The sequence below is a fragment of the Corvus cornix genome, chromosome 8, assembly GCF_000738735.6.
Source record: "Corvus cornix cornix isolate S_Up_H32 chromosome 8, ASM73873v5, whole genome shotgun sequence".
NCBI lineage: Eukaryota > Metazoa > Chordata > Aves > Passeriformes > Corvidae > Corvus > Corvus cornix.
Window position 1 is genome coordinate 25,603,112 of NC_046338.1, and position 19,949 is coordinate 25,623,060.

General features: G+C 45.3%; 1 long non-coding RNA gene across 1 annotated transcript; it reads right to left on the reverse strand.

Moving 5' to 3' along the window:
• Positions 1-899: 899 nt before the first annotated feature.
• On the reverse strand, positions 900-19,439 carry LOC109145891. Its single transcript, XR_002047569.3, has 4 exons — positions 19,375-19,439; positions 5,767-5,935; positions 2,763-2,820; positions 900-2,655 (listed from the first exon to the last, which is right to left on the reverse strand). It is a non-coding gene; the product is annotated as an uncharacterized LOC109145891 (long non-coding RNA).
• Between the last annotated feature and the right edge of the window lie 510 nt (positions 19,440-19,949).

Below are 19,949 nucleotides of genomic sequence, written 5' to 3' on the forward strand. Positions count from 1 at the left end.
CAGAACACCAGTGAGTTAGGATGTAGGGGTTGGCAGGGCTCCTGGAAAGAGGATGTGCTTTATCATCAAATCCCAGCACAATTTGGTATGGAGAGGCACAGAGCAGTCAAGGCAAAGTGGTGAGCACAAAACAGGGTTGCCTTTGGAAGCAGTATAAAATAAAATATCCTTGCTAACATAACCTCCCCTTCCAGTTTAACTTCCATGTTCCCTCAGAGAGTGCAAACATGCCTGCACATATTTTAGGCACAGCAACCCACTTAGGAAGACTCAGATGCAGAGTAAGCCCAATTAAAGCAAAATGGAATGAAAGTCCCAAATTATTTCAATGTGTCAGAGTGAGGAGTTTGCAAATCCACTGGTTATTGCAAAGCTCTTCTGGGAAAAATAATTTCTGTATAGAATCCACCCCACTTTGCTGAATTCCATGGGAGTTTTGCCATCAACTTCAATGGGAGAAGGACCAACACATACTGGCTAACTTTAGGCAATGCATTAATTGTGCTTCAGGCCAAACGCATTTGCCCTTATCCCCAGTCCTGCAATGAAGTTTCTATAGAAATATCTCTGCCCCTCCAGTGGTGTCCACTGAACTCAAAACCAGCGAGGTCGAGCTGCAAGATCTCATCTGACTGTCCAGAAACCCATAAGAATATAGATCTGCATTAATCTTGCTGAGATTAATATGAGTTCAATTAAGGGCAGAGTTTGATGAAAATATTTCATAACATATCAAGCTGGAGGGTAGATCAAAGCTTTTTTTTAGCTCCCTAATAAACCAAAACAGAAATAGCACTGCAGAGGAAGTAGCTCGTTTGTTTGTGATGGCTCCCTTCTTTGGGAAGGTGACTACAGAAACCACAAAATTATTACTGCTAAAATAACCAAAACAAAACACAAAAGTAGGCAGATCTTTTTTGTTAAAATACAAAACCTTAAATTAGGCAGGATATCACCCATAATTATTTCTCTTGTTAAAATTCCCAAACACCAAACAGTGGGATGAACTGTTCTGCCCACATCACTCACCTCCAATCTCTGTTCAGAGCAGTGCAAAATAGTGAAGGTCCTTTCTTGATTTATGAAGCATGTAGGGTTTTTTTGTATGTATTTAAATTTTAATAGGACTTTCAAAATTCTGGTAGCATAAACTAGATTTTCAGCACCTCAATGTGCCACCCCAAAGATCCCCATGGTTCCTCTAATGTTGTACTCCACAGCTGAGCTTGTTGCTCTCCAAGGCTCTCTAAGACAGTTACTAAAGGGCAGATACTTGTTTTTTTAAATTTTCTAGAAAGCCATTTGCTCCCTTAAAAGTAATTTATGTCATTCAGCTAGAAAGTTTGTCTTCAGTATAAAATACTTTCTAATCACCTCTGTTAAGTCTTTCTGCTTCATCTCATCTGGTTCCTATGGAAATGGCAAGTCTTCCAGAACTGCAAATTTTGTTTCCCAGCCAATGTTAGGAAAACTGTTGTCTTTTTCCCACTACCTTCTGAGACAGTATTTGCCTATAAATACTGTTCGGATCTCAGAAAACATATTTGAAATTATTATTCATTACAGTGGAGACCTTCCATGTTTCCACAAGAAGCTGTCTTATTTTTTCTCCCCTTCCACATAAGCAAAAAAAATCTCTTGTTTGCTTCTTCACTAATCCTTACCTCCTTTATACATGCAGTTCTTCTTTATCTGAATTCTTGTTATATTAAAAAAAACCCCAAACCAACAGAGAGAAAATAAGAAAAAACTGGCACCTTTTTTGCCAAAATAGCACTTCCCACCCTTGATCCATGGTTGGCTGGCAAGGTTATAAAAGTCTGTAGTTGGTCTGGAGAACCAACTATTTTTAAAAACTCTCTATTCAAAGTTGAACAATACAAGTATAAGTGCTCCAAAAGACATAAAGAAGGTTGTCAGGGTTCTTTGTCATAGCTTGGGGACCTCTGTGTTAAGGAAGAGAGAAAGAGCATGGGGTTGCATGCCTTTTCTCTGTAGGATAAGCTACAGTGAGTTGAACAAAGAGTGATGGATTCCTTGCCAGGGTGAACACCTCACACTTCAGGACAGGGAGAAGAGACCCATTGCTTGAGTCAGCCAGAATCAGTGAGGATACTCCTGTCTTGGCTTGTTTCACAAACACACAGTGATGGTACCTGCTTATGGATCCACTGGACATCCTGGGCGAGTTGCTGGTGCTTTTTTCCACCTCTCCTATTCTCTGCTGTCCCTCTCTCACTTCAGGGCTCCACCTCACTACCGTGCCCACATTTGGGATGGCTCTTCCAGGTATAAAACAAGCCTGAAGCAGGAAGAGACACCTCCATCCGTTGGACAATGAAAGAGCAGGGCATAACTGCAGACTGTCAATGCAAGTGCTGTGCAAGCCTCTGCTTCCAAGTCTTGCTAAGAACCTCTCCTTGGAAAGAGGACCCAGAAGGGGAGGTGTAGTTGGAGCAACCTGTTTAGTCTGGGCAGTGAGGAAAACAGAACTTCTCTTGCTCTCCCTCATATAGACCACTTTTGAAAACCCCCACTTGTTCTGACACTGTCCCAGGCAAAGAGCAGACGGAGCACAGCACCAGATGAGAGCCACATGCTGAGATCAAGTGGTGAAAATCTTCTCTGTGTCTCTGCGTTGCTCCTGCAAGGCACCTGTATAACAGATTCATGAGCAAAGAATTTACTTTCTCAGTAGGGTCATTCTTGATATTAGCATAGAAACGTAACAATAATATAATTTTTAGCTGTCCCCTTGTTACCTCCTCGTGCACCTTGGAACTCTTCAGCATCTTCTCAGTTGCTGACAATGAAGTTTTCCTTTAAAAGAAAAGAAAACCATGATTTATTACTGTTTTCACCATGTTGTGGCATATACAGAATTCTTAATGAGATCATCCCCTCTATCCCTATAAAGCAGCTATGCACCAGCAAAGAGCCTGTGTCTTCTCATTTGCTTCATGAACTACATTTTGGAAATTTTCAGGACTGGTGCAGCTGGGAGATGGCTAAAGCAGTGCTAAGAAGGGCCACGGGTCTCTGGGTTTTGCAGCCACACCAGCCATGGAAAGAAGACCTGCCACAGATGCTGGCAGCCATGGGCAAACCTTCTTTCAGAGGAAATGGAGATGTGCTGGGAAGCTCCCAAGAGAGCAAAAGAATGCTTCCAGACAGTCAGGTGGAGCAGCCTGCTGGCTCCATCAACCTGATGGACTTGGCAGCCTCTCCTGCTCCAGCTGGCCAGGATCCTGGAGTCTGGAAAGCTGCAGGCAGAGTTACTGAGTTATTGGGAGAAAACAGATACCTGCATAAGCTTATACACAGTGATACACACACACACACACAGATATATATAGATATATATAGATATACATATATATACACACCCACACACATTTATACATCTCATGGAGTGAGCCTGCAGGATATATGAACTCTTAGCAGGACTATGCCTTATCCTGTCATGACTAAGCTAGTCTCTGTGTTAGGCATACTAACTCTGCAGGCGAGCTCTGACATCTTCCTGAACAAGATTTAAAGATGGATTTTTATTAGCTTTGGTAGAAGAAACACTGACTAAAAGCTCCTGAAGCTTGCTCAACATCCTCACATTCCCTGGGTTCCTCTAAGCCTGAGTCCTCAAAATCTTCATAGCAGAGGCCAAATCCCTCTTCCAGCTCCAGTCTGGGCACCAGGCTCTCTTGCAAGGCTCTTGACTGCTTCAGCCCAGAACAGAGTTTCTGCTTACATCAGCAGTAGCTGGCCAAGAGAAAGAGAGAACAATACAGCCTTTATGGATTAACAGTATTTCATTTTACTGTAAATTATGCAGCATATAACATGGCCCAGAGGAGTAATTTGTCATTCTTTCGGATCCTTGCTTTTTCTCTCCTTTCTTTCTCTTCACCTTCTGCTTTTCACTTCTCCTTCCTTCTACTTCTCTCTTTTTGCCTTCTTTTCTCTCTCCTGTCTGCACTTCCTTCCTTCCAACAGATCCCACTATTGCTTCAATGGCTCTGCTCCAATGTGTGCCTCGATGTTATCTGCTAAAATCACTGGCAACAGAACATCTAAGTGGAGATGCATTCCAGTGTCCTGGAAAGGGATGCATAAAGCAAAGAGGGCAGGACTTGAGGGAGCAGAGGACTGGGATTTGCAAGAAGGATTACAGGCAGGAAAGACCTGGAGTAGATCCATTGATACAGGCAGAGTAGAGATCTCACCCGCAGCAGCAGCTGATAGAGTTGTCTACAGCACTTCTGTCTGGAACTGTTAGTCCAAGGAAAAATATATTTCATAGTCATAAGGATAAAAATAAATAGAGGTGTACCAACTTTGGAGTGCAGGATATTTGATTTTATCTGGAACGACTGTGTGTGTACATGTGTGCATACATCGCTGTTGTTATTTTATTACAGAGTGCTGTTGTGAGACTTCCCTTCCCATTTTGCATAGATCTTCCTTTTCAGACATGTGGTCACTGGTTAAGGGAATATTTACTGGGAAATGCTTCAGTTTTTGCAGACCCAATTTTTCTTGGTTTCATTCTCAGGAACTCCTTGGCATAACCAGAGCCTTTGCCACAGATGTCTCAGACACTGCCTTAAAAAAAATTATCCTGACCAAAAATTGGTGCTTTGGTCTGTGTGAACTGCTAAACATCATCACAAAGCAGCAATTTGTCTGTTAGTTACTTACAATCTTTGCCTCCTCAAACCTTAATGTTTAGGTCACATGGAAAAGTGCAGTTATGGACACAAAACCAGCACTCACAGGTTGCTGTGTTTGTTCAAACTCATCTTTGGTTCTCTTCCAAAAGCCAACCTCCCAGCTGACATTTGAGGTGTTGCTCATGTCACCTGGATGCCTGCTCCAGGTGGGAGAAATCCCTTTCCCACAGCAAGTACAGGCCTTCCTCAATTTTGTCCAGAACTTGAACCTCCAACACTCAGGAGTCAAAATCCTCCAGCCCTGCAAAGGCCCAAGCTCCCCATGGACTGGCCATCTGGGACACCAAGGAGCTGCCTCTCCCAGGCCAGGACCCAGAAGGTGCTGTTCTACCTTACAAAACTTGACTGGCCCAGCTACCTTCCTGTCCAGCCACCACAGGGCAGCTTCTGCCTTGTTAAGTTTGTGTCCTCTCAGGGACAAACAAAAACACCTCCAGAAAAGTAAACTCCCTTGAGCTCAGCCATCCTGTTCTTGGGATCAATGCCAGCCCACGTTCCCCTTCACTTTCCCAGTCACACAGACAATAGTTCTTTGCCTCTCATTATGCATAAAGTCATGCTTCCAGGTCCCAGAGGAAAGCACAAACACGCCCGGAGTTCCTAGTATTAAAAGGTATTCTGCGAAGCACGGAAAACCTTTGGGATAGTCTGAAGAGATAGCAATAGATAAGATTAACCGCACAGTCTGCTTTCCCCAGGCCCTGACTGTACTGAAAACTCTGCAGCCTCTCCCCTTCCCTTGGGGTTTGGCTGCCTGTTCTACAGACCAGCTCTGATAGGGTGCTACTGCAAGCTGGGATCACACTGCCAAGAGAAGTAACGTGAAATATCATCAAGCAGCCCTTACAGGACTCTTCCCCAACTCCCATGGGAGCTGCCTTTTAACTCAGGCTCTTGGTCTTGTCAGTTTGCCTGTGCTCATACACCCTGTTGATCCTGATCCTGGATGTGGGGGGTGAGGTGTTCCGTATTGTCCCTGAAGCAATCAGATCCAGGAGCTGGTGCTGACATCCTTTCTACGATGCACTCTCCCTACCTGCTGAACACCAAGACAGGCAATTCAAGCTGTCCATCACAAGTGGATGACACTCTTGTCCTCTAGGCCATCTTCTCAGGTTGGAACTGAGTCCAGGCACAACTGTTCATGACACAAACCACCTTATATCTTCTCCAGTACAGGAACAAGCCGAAGATCAGACCGCTGCCTTTTAAAAGACAAAAACAGGGAATGATGTCACAGTAAATTCATGGGAAACTTAATTTCACCCTTATTCTTCCTAAAATCACAGGGCTCCTTTTGCCATTGTTATATTTCAGCATAATTTTCCTTTCTTTACAATTTTCTGTTCAGCACAAAGTGATAGGAGAACACAGAAACCCATTGCCGGAGATAGTGAAAGCCTTTCTGGATCATCTGTTTCAGAGCAGGTCTCTCTCTATCCCCCAGGTTTCACTTGCTGGAAAGCTACCCAGCCATATGTTTGCAATTAAAGTCTCAGTTCCTCACAGGCTCATGGCAAATAGTCTGCTTCACCTGGGTCATATCTCTAAAGGGAATTCCCCCAGACTGGATTTGCAGGCCATATTCGGTGGCAGCTCTGACACAGGTATTAGCCATAATGGAATCCATGTCAATTATGAGTTCATCCATTCATTTTTCTATCCAGGCCTCCCACTCAAATTTCAGACATCTCCTTCTAAAATGCAATTTGACCCATTTTGGAATGGAGAGAGTTCCTTAGTCACTCCATTTGAGACCAATTAGCCTGTTTGATTTGGGATCCTTTATCCCTCAGTGCTCTTAGCCTGTCTGTTCCAATAAATGTTGCAAAAAATCCCAGTGTCTGAGATCCCTGCATGCTTCATGAACCCTATTTCCTACCCAGTAACTGTACTCCCTTTACTCCCCTTTCACCAACCTGAGTCAATCACAGAATCTGGGGTTACTTCATGCCATCTCCTTGAAATGCCCTTCAAATCTGTGCCTGTGGAGGCCATGCGGATGAGGAGGCATGACTGACTTGTAGCACTTTCTCATGGCTGAGGAGCTCAGAGCAATCTCTTTTGAAGAGAACCCATGATGTGAAAAAGCTCTCGGAGTTCAGAGTTCACTTTTAATCAACCTCACTGATTTGGTTTGAAATATTGATCAAATCCTAGCTGCTTCCTTTCCAATGATCTGATGGATGGTCCAGTCAGCCCATGAGTTTGGGGAGAACTCCAGCTTTCAAACTAAGGATTAATCACAGATTTGCTGTGATTATTTGAGCTCAAAGCTTTTGTTTTATGTGTCCTTCCTGGATGTTTCCAGCCCCTCATGTCCCTGCAGACAAGTCAATGGTGTGGATTCACGGCTGATAATGGAAACAAGGTCACAGGTTGTGAAAAGACATCTTCCTGCTTTAATTCATGATCTTTAGAAGTTCTCCAAGTTCCAAACCACAATAGGCTGAAAGGTTTGTGAAATGAGGGTGCAACCACAGCACAAAAATAATTTAAACCTGATATAATGTAAACTTTTGATGGAGGAATGAGCCTGAGCGCATATTTAACTGTCAGCACAAAGAAGACAGCTTTCCTCATTAGATGCCCAGATGAATTGTTAGAGGAGATGGGCTGGAATTGGCTCTTCCCTCCTAAGCCTCTGGGATCGACCCTGGACTTTTGGCAAGGGGGTGTGTTTCAGAATCCAAACCTGAACCTGACTCTGAAGTTGGCCACTCGCCCCCTCTGCACGTGGCAGACCTAACCCAGCTGAAGGCCTTCATGGTCTTGTGCAACACAAGGAGTTGAAAACCCAGATCTGGATTTTCCAGCCAGGGATCATCTCTGACTTTCCCAGCTTCAGAATGCAATTCCAGTTGCTTTATGTCACTTGCCTGTTGGCTTTGGGGGAAGAAAATAATATTATAAAAAACCCAACCAGTAACAATCCAAAAGTCGGCAATGTTGTCCCAGGAACATTCTTCCTTGCACAGCACAGAAGACAATCAAACCCAGCAGTACCCACATCCTCAGCCCTTTGGGCCTCACAGCTTTTTCTCCCTCTTTCCTCTGCCTTTGTTTTGGGGGTTTTATTTCAATTTTTATCACTTTGGCTCATGCTGCCTGAGAGGCAGGGAACCTCGTTGGTGTCCTTGAACTGTTTACTCAAGATTGGAGCACACCCAAGAGGTGGTTTTCAAAGCCCCTGCAAGTGTCTGAAAGCCCACACCAGCATGTTTGGTGGAAGGGGTTGGCTGCAGCTGGCTCTGCAGGATTGCCCTTGGGGACAAGTTTGCCTGCCAGCGACAGAGAGGTGCTGGGGGTAAAGCATGTCATCTTCATCCTCCTCCTTTGTCTGGTATGTGGCTGTGGAGAAGTCCTGCTGCAAGTTAGACTCTGCCTCTATTCTGGCTGATCTCCAGGCTCCCTGCGGTGCACAGGAGCAGTGCTCCTTGGGTTTCCTGAGCCACCAGCGCTGCCTCCTAGGGGGGCCCTCCCTGCACATCCTGAACCCAGGAGCTCTGATACCATCCCATGGAAACCAGACCCCCAGGCCTCTGTGTCTTGCTCATGCTCTCCAGTGACACAGGACAGGCGAAGCCCACGACACGCAGGTTTTGCAAAAATCTTTAATACTGTTACTTTTTATGGCAGGCTGCATGAAACTTTAAGATAGATCCAAACAGAGCATAGAGTTCAGCACATCCCCATCTTCCTTGTCATCATTATCCTTGCACAATCTCTTGAACTTGGATCAAGGCCTGTGAACTGTCCAGAGTCGTCCCCCTATGCAGCACTTCTCCGCACCAGGGAATCTATTCTGCAAGCAGCTTTATCCTGCTTTTCTCCATTTTTAACCTAGGTGGTTCTTCACTGAATGGCCTCTGCTTCCTTCCTAAAGTCTTTTCCTCTGCTCCTCTTCATTGCCATCTACCTTCCTCTTCTTTCTGGTCCTCCATCTCATGAGCTTTTTCCATAATTTTGAATTCCTTTGCTCTTCCAGAGCAGATAATAACATTTTATATTGGTGATAAGTTAATATTTTAGAAAGAAACTTCTCATAATCAAACTGTATAGACAGATATATGAGTACATGTTTCAACTGGACACTGGTTTTCCGAAACATTGAGAAAAATTTATCAAATACATTTCATATTGGAAAATAAGAAAGTTCAGAACATTCAAAAGCTGTGGAAAGAGAACTTTCTCATGTTATAAAAGTGTTTCATTTTGGGGAAAGACTGGGTTTTCTTTGCTTTTCTTTTCCCCAGAAAAAATATTCAAAATAGGTACTTTTTAAATGTTTGCACAAAAAATAGCATACCTTATTTAAACAATTTCCTAATGAAAAATGTCCAGTGGGTCCCGGAGATGGGTTCATTCCATGGTCACAATCTCTTTTGATGGTGGCAAGGTTGGTTATGCTTGATAAGTGATACAGGGAAGAACTAACAAACATTCTTTGCTGCTCTGTGCTTGTCCCAGCTCTCCTCTGCCACAGGCCTCCCTCTGCTCTCCAGTCGCTTGGCAGGAGGCAACGTAGTATTTGTTATTGGTTTCTCACCAACCATGCAGCCTCATTTCTTACACAGCCTCCCAGGACAATCCCAGGTTCTTATGTGTAAATGAAATATGGCTCTGTTGGTGCAGGCTGACGGGCCCTCTCCATGGGCAGCTTGCAAGAAAACTCACCCGTGGCATTCTGGCACCATCCTGAGCCCATTAGCTCTGCTCCCGCTGCTTCTGCTTCCTCTGGCGTTCTCAATGTTGCTGTGGAATGAGGAGTGAGCCCCAGAAGAGGCACATACCTAGAAACATGTCACTTGTCTTGCCACTGCTAATAATTACTGACACTTGGGCTTCCACACCTCCAAATAGGTGAATGGAGTTTTCTTTGTTGTGCAGAAGACCGTCAGAGTGAACGGAAACTGAATGCTGATGATATTTGGATCCGAGGCTGGAGCTGCACCTCTGATACCAGAGCTTAAGTCCATCTGAACAAGCAATATTTGCTTTCTTCCCACTGCAGTTTTCTGTGCCTCCAAGCCTCACTATTGAATCAGGAGGCAGCCATGAAAAGGAAGAGAAGAAAGGAAAAGAGAGAATAGACCAAGAAATGTGGCATGTTTTTATTGAGTGTCTAGGTTTTGTCAGGCTTTCAGATGCAATTGTCCCACTGTTCTAGAAATTTTTCTGCAATCAGATGGGCAAGGAGTATAACCTTGGGAAAAAGAAAACCTGAGAGGTTTAAATAATCACATACTACCAATGACTAGTACCCCAAACCTGATCATCAAATCAGTGTCACAGAATGGTTTGGGCTGGAAGGGACCTCAAAGATCATCCTTTTCCAAAATCATGACATAGGCATTCACTGGGTGAAGAACTTCCTCCCAACATCCAATATAAATCTACTTTCTTTTAATTTCAATCCATTCCCACTCGTCCCATCACTAATGCCTCTCTAGTTCACAATATCAGGACCTGTAACATTTCTCCATCCCATCAGTGAAAAATATTTCCTGTTTGCAGAGCAAACTTCTATCCCTGAGGTAAGAAGCACATCTTAACACAAGGGCTGGGAAACATTTGTCAGCAGTATCTCTTTTAAATAGAAATCTGCACGTTGCAGCAAATGCCACAACCATCTTGTTGAAAACCAAAATTATTAATGACACTAATATGTAATAATTAAACAATACTCATAGAAATGGATTGTGGGCTGCTCTTTACTTGGGTAGGGTATTGCCCAGTTGAATCAATGGGATGTTCTTTAGGGATGCAGCAAGCTACAGGGAGGTTCTGGCCTTTGAACAAGGCTATGACCCTTTTGTGAGAACCAAACATCACAAAAGTAATCACATCTCAGCAAGAGCTCCAGTTTTCTGGTCAGAAACACTAAAAATCAGAGCACTGATGGTCCAATTTCCACAGCTACCTTACATCAGCCTGACTCTGCTCCCACCGTAAAATCAGTCACTGGTGTTAGGAAGAACAGCCAGTGCTTCTGAAAATCCCCTCTCTTGGATTTATTTCAGACTTCTCTAAAATGCTTTTTCAATTCATACATCAGTCTTAACATCCCTTCCTCAGAAATGGCTTTGTTCTCCATCCGAACTGTGCCTCCCAGCCATTGGAGACATGGAAGTAAAGTGGTCTTTGGTCATGCCTGCCAAAATTTTGGCTCAGAGCAGATCCCTTACTCCACCATGAGGCTCCAGCAATGTCAGCTAAGGCATTGTGCCTGAGCTCCTGATCTCACTTGCAGGTGCTAGTCATTGGGAGCCCACTGCTTTCTGTGGGGCCAGGATTTCATTGCATTTAAGCTACCACAGAGTTCAAAGGCCATTCCTCTCAGTGTCAGACTAAAGCCCTCCTAAAGAAGCCATGAGCAGTGCTAAGGAAACTCAGAAATCTCAGCCTCTGCAAAACCAGTGAAGGAATTTTCCATTAGTAGCAAAGCCCTTAGCATCTTTTGTTTTGGAAAGTATGAAAATGTTTCCATATACTTTTTCCAAAATTCAGCCCTCAAGAGTCTCATGTCGCTCTGATGCTGAGAAATCCCTCTGCTTGCCCCAGAAAAATTAAAAAAAAAAAGACGGCCCATGGACTGTCTGAAAAATGGCAGCATCTTCAAGCATCCCGAAGCCTTGTTATCCCTGTTTTGATCCCAGGTTCCCACGGCTTCTTGCCAGGTTGTTGGGGGTCTGGCATCTCTGGGGGTTTTGTCTGGATTCTAGGGCAACACTCCCCGGTGTCTGTGGGCTTCCTGTCCCACAGCAGGACTGAACACAGCACAGGGGCCCCAAGCCCTGGAAAACACAGCATCCGTCTGCCAGGAGCGCGGGCTGCGCTCCCACAGACTCATGGCTGGGCTCACCAAAACAGAACCACTCTAGAGGATTTCAGCAGTGACGAAGGATAACTTCCTGACAACAATGAGAGATTTCCATTACCCATGTTCCAGACAGTCCCAGCCTAGAGTCAACATGGTGTGCTGGCAGAGGTGAAAAAGTTCTCTGCACAGCCCAGCAGCTACACCATGAGAGCCTGGGGCTCAGGACCCTGCCTCAAGGCTGCTGCTGGGCAGACTGGGACCTTTGCCAAGCCTCCTACTGCCTGCCCAAGACTTGGGGTCAGCTGTTATTCTGGCTCCCTCCCTACCTCTCTGCAGGGATGCTGCCTCCTGTGAAATGAGTCACACCTTACAGAGAGGCTGAGGAATCCTCTGGAGTTGCCTGGGTGTTGGCTCAGAAGGAAGGAGATATGGGTGCTGCCAACACTAAACGTCTTACCCGGGGGCTGTGCTGGGGCAGTGCTCATGCTGTGCTGACTCCAGCAAGCAGAGGGTGCCTGGCCCATCCAGCCCCCAGTGGAACAGCCTTTTCCTTCTCCAGCTTTTTCCCACCTCCCCTTGAGCCTGTGCTCACACATGAGCAGCAGGGCCGGCACGTGGGTCCCCATCACCAGCAGGGCCAGACTCCCAGTTTGATCTTATCACAGATGGGCCTCATGCTCCCCCAACAATCAGGAGAGCACGTGGGCGGCAGCCACCCCATAGAGTTTTCTTCCCCAAACCCATAGCTATCCAATAACCAAAAGTGACAGGCCAGGAACCCCTCCAGGCATCTCGGGTGGGTTTTTAATGCAACACTCAGGCAGAATTTTTGTTCCAGGTTTTGCTTTGAAATGATTTCTTAAGCACACAGACATCCAAGCCTGGGCCTCCAGCTTCCCGGCTTGTGCAAGAGCTCTTTTGACTGTAAAGCCCTAAAGTCCACGTCACAGCTCTTCTGCACTGTACATGGGCTCTGCGCGACGCCTGGCAGAAAGAAATGGCACAAAAAGTGTTGATAGATCATCTGTGGAAGGCCTGAACTCCAGCCAAGACAGATAAAAATAAAAGAAATTTAAATAGTTGTGTGTGAGTGTGTGAGTGTGTGTGTTTTATGAAGGGAACATTTACATTTTTAAACTAGGAGTAATTGTATTCCGTATCTGAAATGGCATCTGAAAGTGATTTAGTGGAACAATGTGGTTTCTGATTGGTGCTTGAACTAGTTCCAAAGCATTTTTTATAATAAGCAGCATAAAGATCCCAATTATCTGATCCTTTTCCCTAACATGGTCAGAGAGGATGTTTCCAAAGAAACGGCTTTTGGGTTGGGTTTTTTTCATTTGTGACACTGATCCTGCAAACATTTACACACACTCTTAATCCTGTGCGTAGTCCCAGAGAAATGAACCAAGGCAGCTCTCAGCAGCAAAGCTAATCGCAAAGTAAACTACTAATGTTCAGATTTGCTAATCAAGGCAATCCTTAGCCTTTCAGGGAAAGGTCTGCTTGTTATTCCGAGAGCTGTTCAGGATGCATTTACGATTCAATAAAGGAGGCCCCAGCATTACCAAAATAATTACTTACTCAAACAAGCCTGTAAAACTCAAGGACTGCCCCAAATAAAAGGAGGCTTCCCCCCTCCAGTTTAATAACATAAATCTAGTGAAATGCATCTTGCTGCCATAAAATCAGTTATACATGCCTTAGAAACCGTTGATTTACTAAGTGGGCAGGGAGGTCAGATCCTGCAAGGGACTCAGAGAGCTGAACAGATGGAGAGAAGTTTTAAATCTGAAAGTTTTGTCCACCCACAGAAGTGGAGAGCAGTTCATATCTTACCTTGTAACTTCACTCTCCAAACTAAGACGCATAAAAGCAATGCTAGAGATTAAATGGAGCCATTTTGATGACTTCTCAGTAAAGGGGATAAAGAACGACCCAAAACCCCACTGTGTGTCCCAGAAGGGATTGGGTCTGTCTGCAAAACTGGCTTTCCATTGGCAGCATTCCCCCTGCTCTGGGGCCCTGCAGGAGGGCTGGCTGTCACAGCCTGGGCACTGCCTTTCCCAAGCAGCCCTCAGGAGGCTGCAGGCACAGCTCCAGCACCCTGCAGCACTCCAGACCTCCTGCCAGGAGCACTGCAGGGCAAGGCCAGGCATGGATAAGGATGGCAGCGGTTGGGAGCAGCGACAGGGCCTGCTACAGGACAGATGATTTCTTCCTGACAGAGACAAGGGTCTCTGCCTTCTTAGAAACATCTCTTCCACTTTTCACCCTGCAGAAAAAGCCCTTCTTTCCTGAACTCCCTGGCTTTGGCTAGGTCCTTCCTGCCACACACCACAGCAGGGGAACCACAGGCCATCCTGGATGTCATGTTTCTGTTCTTCTTTCAAACACCACCTCAGTTTTCCTCTGTTTTGAGCAACTTGGGGTTTAATGTGCTGCAGAGGACATTTGGGTGCCACCCTAATACCACGTGTGGTAACTAAGCTGCAGAGGCTCTTGTGTCAAAAAAGGCTGTGTGTAACATCGCCCTCAGGGTCATCTTTCTCCGCCTAGTTCTTGTCTGGTAGAAGGAAACTCTCCTCTGTGTAACAAAGAAGAAATATCCAAGCAGAGAGCAAAGGAAGATGCTAGGCAGTCATCCTCATTCAGACTAGCTGTAGTCTGGGGAGGTGTGAGGGATTAAGCAGCCTGTTCAACCTCACACAGCAGGGCAGCAGAGTTCCAGCAGTGGGGTTGCATTTGTAGTCAGGAGGAATAGGAAAACAGCTTTAAAAAACGCCAGCTGTCTGCTTGTGGGTATGAGCTGATAGGGACCATAAACCATTCCTCACAACACTGTTCCATGCTCTCTGCAAGCTCACACTGAAGCTGACTGTGGTTTTGCAGTACTTCAGCCCTATCCCACACCCACCTCACCTATAAAGTGTTGTCAGACCAATCCTGGAGGTGCTCAACCTGCGCAGCCCCCAGCACTATGCAAGGGTAATTAGCCTGAGTGTTTGGGTGGACCTGGAGGTGTCGCATAACTGCAGCAGCCACCTCACTATCGGGTACCCCTGGTTGCTTGGATCATGTTCTGATGATGTGTGAACACAAAGGTGGCCAAAAATAAATACTAGAAGATGCCTGACTCCCCTGAGCACTGAGGCTCTCATGCCAAGAAATATTCTTGCTTCTTGCTGCCTCTTTTTGTGGTGGTTTTCCTGAGACTGAAAACGCTCCTCCACTGCAGAAGATGCAAAAAAAATTCCTGCTGACCTCAGCATTGAGTTTCATCTTTTTGAAGCTTTGTTGCGCCTCTAAGATAATTTATGAGGTGTCAGGATTTTCCGACCACAAATGTCTTGGATGAAAACCGTTTTTACACTACAGATGCCATGAAAAAGAAGCAATTTCAGTCTGTTTTTTCTACAGCACTGTCTGTGTCCACAATGAAGCATGGGTTCAGAGCTCCTGGAGATTATTTGTGTAAGAGTTGTCCGGGCCAGCGCTCCACTGAGACTCAGGCTGGGTCTGATTCCCCACCTTTGCCTCATTGCCCTGATCTTCTCTGTTGGGAGGGGAACTCCCATTTCCTGGTGCTGTGCCACGAAAACATGAGCTTGCCAAGTTATTCTCTGTATGTGTGTTTGTGTGTGTATGTGTTGAACAAGCCAGAAGTACCAGAAATAAAAAGATCCATTAACAAACCACATTTTTCAACATCCACCAGGATGCCCAGATTTCTTGTCTGTGGACTTCTCTTCCCCATGCTTTAGGTTTTCAAGGGGGAAAAGGAAACCAAGAAAAAAACACAAGACCCCAGCTTAGCTGCCTCTAATCCAGTATGCACCTCAGTCTCCATGAAAGTGTTCTTGGGACGACAGCAGTATTTCCCTTGGCTGGGATGCCCAGCCTCCTGGCTCCTCTTGAGCTGCAGAGCTGTAGACATTCCGCTGAGTAGTTTGCAACCCTGCCTGCCAGGAAAACCCAATGTCTCCATGGAGAAATCTCAGTGGAGGAGTTTGATACTCTGTCAGGGATGGAAAAGAAGGGAGTTTATGCCTCCCTGAGACCAATCCCTTCCCTAAAAAAATGTTAAAGCAAGAGGGATAAAAAGAGAGAAGGGATCATATTCATACAGACATGAGTCCAGACATGCCAGTAGTGTTGGTGTGTGGTGTATTGCTTTGTGGCAAGATGGGCCCAAGTAATGGGACTCAGGCCAAGTGTCTGTTTAGGTCAGTGGGAGTCTATCAGCTTTGGATCAGGCCTATGTTTGGATCTGGAGCTGAACTTCCAAAAGTCTGGGCATGCTTGCATCTTCTGGTGAGGGGGAGCTTGGTTTGGCCTGGCTTTGAGATAGGAACCAGCTGCAAATGTAGGCCTCCAAACACGTTCTAGGAAAGAGGTTATAAAAGAGCTCCTTCTTGCTCAATGCATTTATTCCCTGTGGGCCAGATTCTGACATCTTCATTAACACTGAGCAGAACCTCACTCCAAGAGCAGTTATATTGATTTGAATGGAGCTATTCAAGGAGTCTGCAAGTACCTCATGTCAGCAAGGGTAGCACCATCTAAGGCTCACAGCTGTTCTCTCCATTGACATAAATGAGTTTTTTTCTCCTATTAGCACACGCTGCTACAGACAAAGCACGTCAGGATCCTTTCTTCCTGGCACCTCTCCAACGAAATGCAGATTGCAGATTCTTCATTACTGCTAGTGTGATAAGAAGCAAAAAGTACAGGAGCTCAGCTTATAGCTCCAACAGCTATGAAAATCCTCCTGCGATAAGAGGAAGCTGTGATGAGAAGGTCAGAGTCCCTTCCTGAGCATTGCTCTAAACACCTTTTGCCTGCTTTTCTTCCTAGCTTTGAACCGGGCACTTAACCTATTGGGCAGCTGAATGAACCCTACACTTAGACAATTAGGTGTACCTGATTCACACAACTTGGAAGCTGTGCTCCTAACTCATATTCAGTCTTTCGAAAATCTCACTCACAACACCCAACACCTGCACATTTAAATCCCTCCCTTCCAGCACAGTGACCAGCTCAGAAATCTGTGTTTTCCTTACTGAACAGGAGGGGAAGAAACTTCACCCTGACATAGTCAGGTTTCCTCACCATTAGCAGCAGTTAGCATGATTTTTAACTCATTCTGTATCAAACTCCTTTCCTGCCATTTTATCTCAGATCTATCCTACACAGTGTTCTCAGATATTACAAGCCAGTATCCAAGAGTCTGCTGCTTTTCCAGCAGGCACTTCTGGACTTTATGTGGGCAGCAAATTCTCTGAATCTCTGATCTCCCTCAGAAAACTGATCTGACATTATAACAAGAGTAAGTGGTAGACTGTTGTTTGTCAAGAAAGACCTTCTGGGAGACAGTAAGAAGTGGACAACCACTGTTCTTTTGGGTTCTACTCTGGATGGACTGATGAGCAGAGAGTTGTCAGTCCATGCAAACAGTCATTAGTCCATGGAACTACAAGGTCTAAAAGGGAACAGCTGAGTTCTGGAAAACTGCTGGCAGCAAAACTGGAATTATTGGTCATTTATAGGTTGGGAGAGAACATAGCGTCAGGACAGGGAAGTTGGTGGAATAATTTGTTTGCATACATTTCACATGCAAGAATGAATTTTATAGGAGCAAAATGTCTTCAGGGGATGAGTCTTGCTTAAGACTTGAGATCTGTGCCCACTTTAGAGGATAGAGAGGAATGGGATTCTGGTGTTAAGTCCTGGCCTGATGCTCCCAGAGCCCAAAGGCTCTGCAGTGCAAGTTCCAAGTGAAATGGAGACTAATATCTATAAACACAGGAGCACTGGAGCACATTTTGGAGAGGGCAAGCAGGTTAAGCTGTTTTGTAAGATACAGCTAATGAAAGACCACTGTTGCCCCGAGGAGAATGGAAGGGAATTGTATTATTTATGCATTACAATTGCAGCCACTAAGGCATAAACAAAGCAACTTGCACAAAACCAGACAAAGGAGATTGCTGCAGAGTCAGCAGTTTCAACTCAGGTTTCCTGTGTCCCAAACTAGCACTTTAATCATCTTCCTTCTCTATGAGAGAGAAACAAATATCAGAGAACGCAGTGAGTCCCCACATTTTTCTAGCCCAAGACAGCACTGTGTCCATTGTTGGGACTAGCCCCCTAGGAGGAATTATTTCTATTCAGTTTGTGTGTGTCACAGCCAGATAATGCACTGGGTGGTATTTCCTTCTCTTCCCCCAATCTTTCTCTTTTATGACCACATGACTTCACCCCCTCGTGTGAGTGACAGTACCCATTAGACTAGACTCTGATGCAAAACAGCTGTGTGCAGAGAAGGGGAGGAAGGGAGTGGGGAACAGCAATTTAGAAAACAATTAAGAACATCAATTCCAATTCATTTGCTTGGCCAGGATAAGTAATTTCTAAGAGGTAACTTGATCTGTAGCGGACAGAGATTAAAGGGGCACTCCATTATCTCTAGTTTACAGTCTGGAGGAATTTGTTTTAGCTGGTTACCAAGGAGGCTGCATGGAAAAAAAAAGAACCTTTGTCTAAAAATGTCTAAAAAAATCCTCCTGATTTCTTCTTTTAAAGAGCTTGCATGGATTTATTAACTCTCTGAAAGTACAGTTGCTTTGTGTGGCAAGAGGAATGGTTCAGCTTTTGGAGATATCCAAAATCTTGGATGTCTTGCAGAATCCCTGCCTGGAAGATCTTGGAGGTACATTTTATCAAAACCGATTATGCCAGTTTTAAACAGCAGTTAAGATTTGGTGTAGAGATAGACCAGAAACATGAGAGATGCAGCATTCCACAGAGGAAGCATAGGATCTGGAGGAGAACACAGTGAGCTGAGCATCAGGCAGCCTGGCTCTGACACTGCTGCACTTTCTGCTGTGAAAGGCGATTCCCTGCACTGCTTTACCACTGCTGTGAGCAAATCAGGGGTGAAATACCTGTACACCTCTCAGAGGTGCTGTGGGACTCCATGAGTAAATACCCCAATGTCCCTTTGATCACTGAGTCCAATCCCAAGCTTGCCAAAGCAAAGGCTTGTGACCCAAGAACACTAAGTGTTCTGTATTCCCACTTGTATACGGGATGACACCAAAAAGGGAGTATGTGATGGGAGAGCCACAGATTCTCTGCCATGGAAACTCCACACTCTGGAGCTCTCCCTTTCCGCTGTCCTCAGCACTTTTCCACAGCTCTGTGTCTGTTTTTGCCCCAACTCCTATGGACCTTGATCCTTTGCTCTTGTTTTGCAAAATACAGTGCTGTAAAGAAGCCAAGATGCCTTGCAACTCCAGACCACCAAAATGCTGCTCAGACCATTGGCATTATCATTTGGAAAGCCTTGGTACTGGTGCTGGCATTTCTTCCAAGAACCCAGAAATGACAGCCCTTGTGCTTGCAGGAACATAGAGGCCATAATGTGTCTGTGAATCTCATGTGAGGAGCTCATGAGTGGGGTAAAAGCACACATGAAAAATACCAACTGTGAGCTGGCTCAAAGTTCAGAGTTGGCCTTGAATCTGCAGTTCCTTGACTGGACCCAGACTTGTACCTTTCCTGTGCAACTTTGTTTGTCTTAGGGACAAACCACATCACTGCCATCATGAGAGGGCCAGCCTGCTCTTTATACAGCTGTATCCCTGTTAGCTACCTAAGGCTCTGGGGTGATGTAATCACCTCAGTGCAAATGGGAGCTGAAGAATGTGATGTGACGAATTTTCCTGGACCACCAAATAAATTAAGAAGTAGGCTCCCAGCCCAGAAAGGTTACCCTCCCAAATAAACATGTCCCAGCCTCCCTTCCTCACACACACTTACCTTCTTCCACCCCAGGAAGCTGAGCTCCTCACAGACTCCATTACAGACCCAGAATGAACAGGTTCTTCCAGCCAGTCGGCATCTCCCATTGAGTAATTGCTTTGGTATGGGCATCTGAGAACAAGACACAACTGTATATAATAGAAATATTCCCTCTGCATAAACTTCTCAGTAGACTTACTTTTGTCTTGTTGCCAGGAAATGTTTTTGGAGCCTCTTGCTAACCTCACACTTCTTTGATTAGAGGGGCATGGCCAGTTTGTTCCAATAGTTACAGGCAAAAAAGGAATGAGAAACTGGAAAGCCCTCTCAAAGCACATCAGCTCTGCAACACGAGACCACCCCATTCCACCACCCTTCTTGTGACAGCTATACTTCTAAGGGTTGGAAAGGAATGGGGGGAACCCATCTCGCAAACTTGCTTCTCCGGAACGGGGAATGTCACTGTAGGTAAGCTTAGAACCTGAGGTCATTTATGCAGCACAATGCAGTGAGCTCCAGGGTGAAAGAGGAGCCACTCCACAACCAACAGGAACAAGTGATGAGGGGAATTAGCAAATGGTCAAACTGGTTGG